Raw genomic sequence first — 9,261 nt, forward strand, 5'->3', positions numbered from 1 at the left:
TTTCGGAAGCGAGTTTCCTTGCCGCGTTGAGGAAATAAAAGAAACCGGCGAGAGGAAAGAAAGAAAAAAAAAAAAGAAAAAAACAGTCGAACAACAAATAGAACCAGGTACCCGAAAAAAAGGGAACGAATTGAAATGAAGTACAATTTTCCACAAGAGGTGTTACGACGGGTGGGTGTAGAGAATGGATCTGGAAACTATATCGGAGGCGGTGAGGGGAACGAAGAGCGAAGTGAGAAATAACGAATCGGCAGTCATTAGTCGTTCACAAATCCCTTGTGAACCGCTTAAACGTTCGCGCCAATACCGTTACAGGTGGAACGACGAGCGGAAGCACGGTTCTTGATCAAGAAACACCCCGTGGCTTTTCCCCTACCGCCTGTACGCCGTCACGTTATGGCGGTGCGATGGTCCGCTTCTCTCCCCCCGACGTAATCGACGTCATTTAAATTCGACTCTTTGCATAAACTTTATGGGTGTGCACAAAGCTCGATCGTTCCGCCAACTTTTATCGTTCCGGTGAGCTTTAGTTCGGGGACTCGAATCGTACTTTTATCGTTCAGCTTTTCGAAATTGAAATTGTTCCATCGCTGCCTCGTCCGCGGTCGACGATTATCTACTAATTAATTCATCGCTCCGGCTCGAATACCGTGACACTGTTATACCGTTTGTTTGCTTATTACCGACAATTTTATATCCTTATCCATTCATTTCCCACGCTCAGTCGGTCCCGTGCTGAGCTTTTCAAGCTCTCAGACACAATGCCGTTTTTCCGTTTTACCGAATATGTTGACGATTTTTGAGTTGCAACAAAACTGTCTCTCGCCGATTTCGATGCGGGAATTCGATTCCCATTCCATCTGCATTCTTGTAATTCTGCAAGTGACACAAAGTTATGCAAAATATTGTGAGGTGAATTTACAAACTCGAAGGAGCAGCATTCGTTATATACAAACGCCAAACTTTCTATGCGTCACCACGACTCGTGGTCACGAGATAACAAAACGCAGTTTCGCCACATGCGGCAGAAAGTTGTCACCACGAAAAACGCCTGACGTGGATACATGAAAATGTCTACATGTAGAACAAGCGGACATGTCGCAACGCCGAGAGCTGACGTTACGCCCGGTCATATCGTTTTAAGCAAACAAACGTCTCTTTTCTTCTTCGTCGTTACTTGGTTGAATTTTTGGCGTGCTCATCACTTGCAAGAATCGAAGAAGCTTGATGACCGCATGAAACTTTACATACGAACGCGACGTTAAACTAATGTAGGACAAAATATCGGAGCATTGCTGCTTCAATGGTTCTTTTATCTTAAATGCAGAGATTCGATGGTGGCTGATTACTTTATTAAATCCTAGCGGGGGTTGGCCACCCTTGTTGCGTGGGCTAGCCAGTCATTAATCCTTGACGAAGAGCGATTACCACGTAGGCAGAACTGCGGGGACAACGAACGAGGCGAACGGATGTCGAGGGGCGGTTGTTCCTACCTCGCACTTTACTCGGGGGGCGAGGAACGACGACGACTGCTGACAGGCCGAGTGGGAAACAGGTGCTACAGCTGTACAACAAGTGCATCGGTTGCATTCGAATATCGGCAGACACATGGGCAGCGCCAAACGCGGGGCTATTTAACTGAAACGAAACGAGAAGGCGTCGCGCCCTCCTCGAGCCGTTGACCGGTAGCCGAGTCCAACGGCTCGAGCCACGCGTCTCTGAAAACCAGGAAACGAGGGAGAGGAACCTTCGATGGAAGGGAATGCTCGCAGATTTTACAGTCACGAGTCTTTCCTGACAAGGAAAAGCTCACGAAACAGGGTTTGAACCTCAGGATTGAAATTTTCGAAGCTACCGTTATATTGGGTACTCAAAATTTCTACAGTAAGTTCATAGAATCCATTCCAAATTCCTATAGATCTGCCAGATTCTTATAGAGTCCCATCGGAAATCGGAACGAACTATATGGATTCCATGGACTATATTCACTAGGATTTCACGTAGTGAATTGACGAGGTGTTCCAAAAAGTGTAAAGTATGGCCATCGCCTTATCATTCCGACAGCCAATTTCATCGGTGGGTTGAAAAGTGCGGGAAACACCGCGTGTCTGATGCCATCAGCTGGTCTTCGTTGGCGGGAAAGAAGCTCGCCGTTGGATCGAGGGCCCCTCCGGTTCCCCTCGGCTAGCACATGGCCCTTAAACTCCAGGGCTAGTTCTTCGACTTCCGAAGACTCGAGGACGAGGGGACGATCAGTCGTTTTTCCAAGACACGCACGCGCTTCGTGAGTGGAGGGTTCGCCTAATGGGTGATACCAACGGACACCAGGAGTCAACGGCTTTGGCACCTGACGCCATCCGCGTCCTCCTTCTTCCCCTCGAGTCTGTCTGGTGAGGACTTACTTACTTATGTGCTTTTTACGACCTTTGCCGAACATTGCAGATACCATGTGCAATGTGTCTTTCAAATTTGACTCTCTTTTTGGCTGAACTCGGAGGAAGACGAATCAATCTCACATCGTTCATGATTCTATATGTCGCAGAAGACGGGCCAGGGAATTAACCGGTAGACGAAGACAGCCACCAGCCGGTACCGGCACTTTGTCCGAATTCGAAAGCCGATACCAAATCCGATTCGCCCAGCTTCCTGTCGAACATTAGAGATGTCGATACCCATACCGTCGGGGTATTTCGCGGTGATGAACTCTTCTTCCAGAGCTTCTTCCGCGCGCTAATAACGGTCGTTACGTTTTAATTGAAGGGCCAGGAGCGGCGAACGGTACGTTTGTGGAAGTCGAAGACCGAAGGCAACGGAGCCGATATCCATTACGGCAAAGTCAACTCGAAGCCGCGTCGTTTAAGTACAAAGTGGTTCGCGGTGACCGCGGGGCAACGATTAGCCGGTATCGGAGTGACGAGCTCGGCTCTCGATTGCGTTTCCAGTGTCCCCGTGGGGCGGGGGCGACGCGCTTTGGTTCCCCGAGGTGTTCTTCGCTTCAGCGAAGCCTCGAGCGTTCGTTCGACCGCCGAGTGTGGTCCATGAGCCAGGGAGCCGAGGCGCGGAGCGTGGCGAGCTAAGCGCCCGGAGCAACGGGCGTCGTTTACCTCGCGATTAGCCGCGACGCGGTAGGGGAACAGAGCGGATCCTGCGGGGCCACGTCGTGACGGCGAAAACGTCGCGGCGCGCGTTCGCTAATCGAGACAGACGAGGCGGCACCCGGTGTCCTAGCCTCCGGCAAGGCTGCAGCAACGCCGAGTCTTGCACTAGCCTCCGGTATACCCGATTCCTCGCGCTCCACGACCATACGCGCGTACTCGGATATGCACGCAGGGCGCTACCGCGGTTCCAAACGAACCTTTCGCGAAGACACCTCTCACGCGGCAGAAACTTGACCGTCTTGCTGACTCATTTATTTTGTTGTATAGCTGCAACAGCTACACCGACTTTAATCGCTGCTTCTTCGTCTTCATCTTCGACTTCTTCTGCTTTTTCTTCTTCGTCGGAGAGGAGTGTAAAAAAGTATGGAAACAGGCCTAGGATAAACCCTTTCGACGAGGACGTCGTAGGAGGTAGATCATCGGTCGATGCGGCGCCCGAGGTGGACCCTTGGCTGGTTATTGTTTGGACGCCTTCATCGGCCCTGCCGGCGTCGGCAACTCGGTTCGTAAAGGCCACGGCGCGTTAAAACGACTCAACCTGCACTCCACGGTGCGTCCCCCGATCTGCCCAGAGGCGGCTCGCCTGCCCCGGCTGTATATATTCTCTATCTTTCTCCCTGAAAGTAATGAGAAAATAATAGGAGATTACACACCCCGCCAGAGCGTGGCTGTCTACCGCTTGACTCGACGCATGTTCGATGCCTGTTGCTCGTCAGGACCGGCCTGTACCTAGCTTGGGTGTAGAAAAACCACCACCAAGGCTTATGTCGCGTCTTCGATGTAAAGTACCAGTGCAGGTCTTCGTTTTCCACCAAGTCAGGAAATTACACCACTCAATTCAGTATCGGATACCCCAACAAAATCATGATCCGGAGATGGCAAGCCGAACGATTGAAATTGGAAAAGGGCCCGCTGGTCAGTCGGTGGTTAATTTTAAATCCCACGGACCGTGAGACCGAATATCGGGAAGCTGAAGACCGTCCCAGAATCAGCGATGAATGAAATCCGTTCGGTATTTCACTCCTTTAGTCAACGTCTGTTTTCCCGATCACTTGAAAAATTGAATTTCAAGAGCATAAGCGTCAAAGTCGACGACCACGGACATCCCCCAGAAACGCGTCGCGGCACAGGCGACCATTGACGACCGTATAAAAATCCGACGTACTGGAATTAGGATGAGAAGCTGGTCGCGTGGAGAGGATTGGTGAGCCAAGGATCTCCCGCAGTATAGGCTTTGTGGCGCGTGGCAGTTTCTCGGGGTCGTGAGGTTTGGGCCCGGCCGGCGGGCCGCCGTTGGCCTGAGCCGAGAGAGGGCAGAGAGGGCGAGAGGGCAGCAGAGAGTAGCATCTAGCAGCCAGAGCCGGGTGATTACGTCGCCTGTCGGCGCGGAACAGTCTCCTCCCAGGCGCGTCGCCCACCGACTTCCCATTGGCTATCCTCCTGGGCTGCGAGGAGGCGAGGTGAGGCGAGGTGAGGCGAGGTGAGGCGAGGCGAGCAAGGAGAGGCGAGGAGAGACAAGGTGAGGCAACGAGAGACAAGCCAAGGCAAAGAAACCCGAGGCCCCGCGGCCGCGGGCCCAACGTCCGTCACACTCACGGGGGGCCGCCGATCTCTCCTCGGGCCGATTAACCCCGGCTTCTTCAACCCCCGCGGACTTTACGAACGAAGTTTGCGCCATTCGGGGATGCGGCAAGGATGCTTGTTCGATTGCTTTCTTTCCTTCTTCGATCTTTGCTTTTAACAACGAGGAAAAGACCCTCTCGTCAACCTTGATTTACTCACTGTACGACAATCCGACAGTGCAAACACATCTAGACCATAAAATCAATAAAGAGTAGGTATACCATATTTTTGAGGTTGAATCAACCATAAAATTGGGTTGAGGACGTTCCCATGATCGATGCCGATTGTTCGTTTTTCGGTTTAGATGTAGCTAACATTTTTTATTAATCTTTCTCTCTCTCTTTCCATCTAGTACTCTTAGTATCCGTGCGCATTATCGATCATTGTGCCCACAGCATAAGCCAATACTCACATTTTTGGGTATCAAAGCTACTTGGACTTGAATACATCACCTTTTTATACCGGCCTGATGGTTAACCCAACCAAATTCAATCGCGATTCGAATCGTCTGTTCGAGATTTATCTTTTTTCCGAACATACACGTTCATTTCATATTTGGCACTCGAATGATCCAGTCGATATCAGAGCTTTTCGCTTTTCTTTGTATTTCAAATATATCCAATCACATTAGTGCTGAAAAAACACCTGCGAGTAATCAAAATATTGTAAACGATCACGACACGTTAATTTTTTATTCCTCTGCAAAGAATTAATATCAATATCTGTATGGGTACACGTTCAACTGTCAAATTAACGAACACAGCCTCACCCATTCGACATATACATATATCAGGAGAAGCGATTGGTTTCAGAATTAAGAATGGTGGAGGTTCGGTGACAGGCGATTGGTGTGTTACAGCTCGATCATTTACATAATCCTTCATTCGTCAGGTGGGTGGGAGTTTCTCAATATCATCGTACCTACGTATCAAACAGTTGAACAAACCGCAACTGTCTGTGTGCATAACGTGAATGTATGCAATGTTGGGATTCGAAGGACCGAATTATTGCGGCCGCAAACCCGACGATATTTATATATATACATACTTCTCTTATTAGGGAAACCTCGACAGTTACGTAAAGTGTCAATGACTCACCCGCGCGGAGTTACTCCCGCAGATTGCGAAACTATTTTCACCAATTTCTCAACGGAAAATAAAGAAGCAAATACAAGAAAACAAGAGACAAAGGCAAAAGTAAAACGAAGAAAAGAGAAAAATCTATACTAAACCTCGACAGCTGTTGCAGGGTAAAGTACTTTTTTCATCATCTCGGTATGACTTGGCTCGGTGGGTTGAAACAGAATTGATAAACCAAGTAGGATGTGCCTAATATAAACGGGTTTTTAAATTTCGAATCAACCGATTTTCGCCCCTCAGTGAGCACGGCTGGACCTGAATCCGACTAGAAATAGGCTAAATACGCACTGGACACTGCAGTATTGGTCAGTGATCACTGGCCAGTGACCACAATCCTCGAGGTAAACAGTGATTATCCGCAGGTGGTGATACAAATGGGATATTGACGGAGAGCTATTAGCGGCTTGTCTCAATTACAGATTTGCGCAGCAACGGTCTATGGTCCATTGGCCATTCGCTGTCGTGATAGACTATTCGGATTACGGTTTAGACCGGCCGTCCGATAATTCTCACAATTTCTCATCGAAAGACAGCGAACGTCCACAGCCGTGAGAAAAGCGCCGCCTGCGGAAACTGCCTCGAGTGCAGAGAGTCAATGGTCGCCGATAAGCTGGCACAGCTGCGATCGAAGAGGAGGAACCAAGTTGCTTGCTCGAAGACCGAACATCGTTCATACGCGTCGTGGATATAATTACGCGAGTACTCGAGGAGCAGTCGGTCCGGGGGCGTTGGAGAACACCTGGATGCACCTGTCTCTTCGACTCTGGCAGTCAGCTCGAGCCGCCGTCGCTGCCAGGTCGCTCAACCATGACGCGGCACTCCACTTCCAGGTAAACGACACACAGCCAAGAGTCGAAGAGACGCTGCAACGACAGATACGGCCTGCAGCGGAGAACGCCGAGAGTCTTTGCTCATCGCCGAATGGCCGTTACGCTTTTCTTGTCGCCTCTACACGAGACTCTGATCAACCGTCGACATTGTCATCCCGATGAACACCACTGACGAATGTTCTTCTCGCAGGATTCAGGGAGGGAACAGAGCTATCCGCAACTCGATGTCTCCAATGCTTGGGACACTGTGTCAGTAGCGTGTTTTTGCCTGAGAAACGTAACGCACGGTCTTCTTTTGCCTCGCAGCCGCGAAAAACCAACAATCATCCAACGATCACATGGTGATTCGTTCTGGAGCTTGACGCGAATTGATCAGACCGAAAGATTTTTTCTTTCTATTCTTCTCGTTCTTGATCTCTACGTCGCTGAAAACGTCCTCGAATAAGATGAATACTGTTTATGACTGGAGTAATGTATTATTTTCACGATTCCATGACTTTCTAGGGGGCAGTTACGGTAGGTATCTGTATTTGAGCACCTAATCGCCCGTGGACCGGCTTTTAAGCGTCGATTCAACAGCCGGAAGCGATTCGTAACAGAATAGTCCGCGGGGCAGTGTAATGGCAGGGCAAAAACTGGCACCAGGTTAGAAATAAAAAGTTGAGGCTCTTCTTCACGTTCAGTTACGAAACTGACGGTGTATACCTGCATTTTCTGAATCCCCCGAAGCGGGGAGCACGAATTCACTTGACTTGGGTAAAATTACGATCTCGAGTCGAGAACCATTACGACCGATATCTGCTCGGAGCCCGACACCGAGGAAGAAAATAACGAGAGCAAAATGGGTGAAACGCATTTTGCACAAGAGTGGAAAAAATGAGGGCAAAAAAATCGGCCGCGTTGTTTACCGGTCTGCCTGCCGGGGGCAAGGCAGTGGGAATAACGGCACCGCAGCCGCGCCGGGACGAGCTTATGCTAATGTTTAGCCTCCGAGACACAATTCGCGACAAGGATGCAAGGCTATCCGTGCAGCGAGCCGGAGGCTGCGGAGCTCGCGTGACGGGCAGCGGGTACCTCGTAGATCACGCGGTTGCCGTTAACCGCTCGATTAATCAATTTCCGCACGCGGAAAATCGATCCCCTCAAGCAGACTGATCCGTTTTTCGGAAAAGTCACTGGCCGTCCGATTGACTTCGAGTTTCGGCGCTACGGCGTCGAGCTTGAGCTCCGTTGGTCTACTTTTTTAGGTGTTTGGGTTCATTCATCGATTCGGCCGCTAGGTAAACCGGTTCAGGACGTAACTCCGGTAGCCCAAAACACCCGGTACTCCAGCCTCTCTTCTCGATTTCGGTTTCACTTAGCTCCTAGCTCCGTATTTCAATATCCACGAACTTTCCTGCAACCCCTTTTTCGCCGTCCCGCTGAAAGTCTCACTGTCGAGTTTCAGACTCTGCAGTATCACGATCCAAAGAGATCTTTTCATTCGTTGTGCAATAATAATTAGCAAGTTTCCGATACTGACTGAGGTAGCGAATGATTATCGATATTGGAAAAGTGATGTGATCAATACGGGAATGGAAAATCCTGAACGAGATGACTGGAAGAAACAATTACCTTCGATACACGCCGAACATGTTTGGCAGTGGTCATTTAGAGTCGGTGGTGCCGACGGAGGATCTGAGAATAAATAAATATCTGTATTAAAGGTCCAGGGTGATATTGAACACGAATATTACGCGCTGCACAATGTAATAAACCCATTCCAGCAAAGGAAAAAAAAGGGAGAACCCAGCCGGGCTGTTTGACGTGTGAATTTTTCGACCGCGATCATCAGACCTTATTACATTGATTAGCTGCCGAACGGTGGCTGTCGATACCGATTTCCTATACCCACACCTGCGGACGGTGTGGATGGACTGAGGCGCGTTTTCGGGCAAAGACCGACACTCGGAGCGGCAGTTTCGGAGGATTATATTGTCCGACGCACACGCGCACCGCGAGATTTGCGGTTTCGAAAAAATAATGAGGCGGGGCTTCCGATCGCGGCCTGCGGCCGATCGTCTGTGGCCACCGTCTTTCGTCCGGATCTCTGGCTGTGGGTAAAGCTCGCGGTTCACCCATACTCAGCGAACGGCGTTCATTCACACATGTAAACGATAACTGGGGACTGGCATGGGATCGCTCCAGAGATGGATTAAATTGTGAAAGACTCCTGCGAGGTGAAGTCAAGAGGATCGGAGTCACGTGCGACCTCAGTGGGACCGGAAACATGCCGCATAAAGACAACTAAAGACTAAGTGCGATCGAGATGGTTTGACCCAACGACACGGCGGACTTGAATTCGTTTCGAAAAATGACCCCTGGGTGATTTAAACCGGTTTTTGATCCAACCTCCCGTCGCAGCGACAAATCCACGACGCGCTATCTTTCGATTTTGGAACTTTTTCGGCTGCGGGATTAACGACGCCGATCGAAAATTCGCCCGTTCAAGATCCCGAGTGCAACAGTAGC

Source organism: Neodiprion lecontei, chromosome 1, assembly GCF_021901455.1.
Source record: "Neodiprion lecontei isolate iyNeoLeco1 chromosome 1, iyNeoLeco1.1, whole genome shotgun sequence".
NCBI classification, from domain to species: domain Eukaryota; kingdom Metazoa; phylum Arthropoda; class Insecta; order Hymenoptera; family Diprionidae; genus Neodiprion; species Neodiprion lecontei.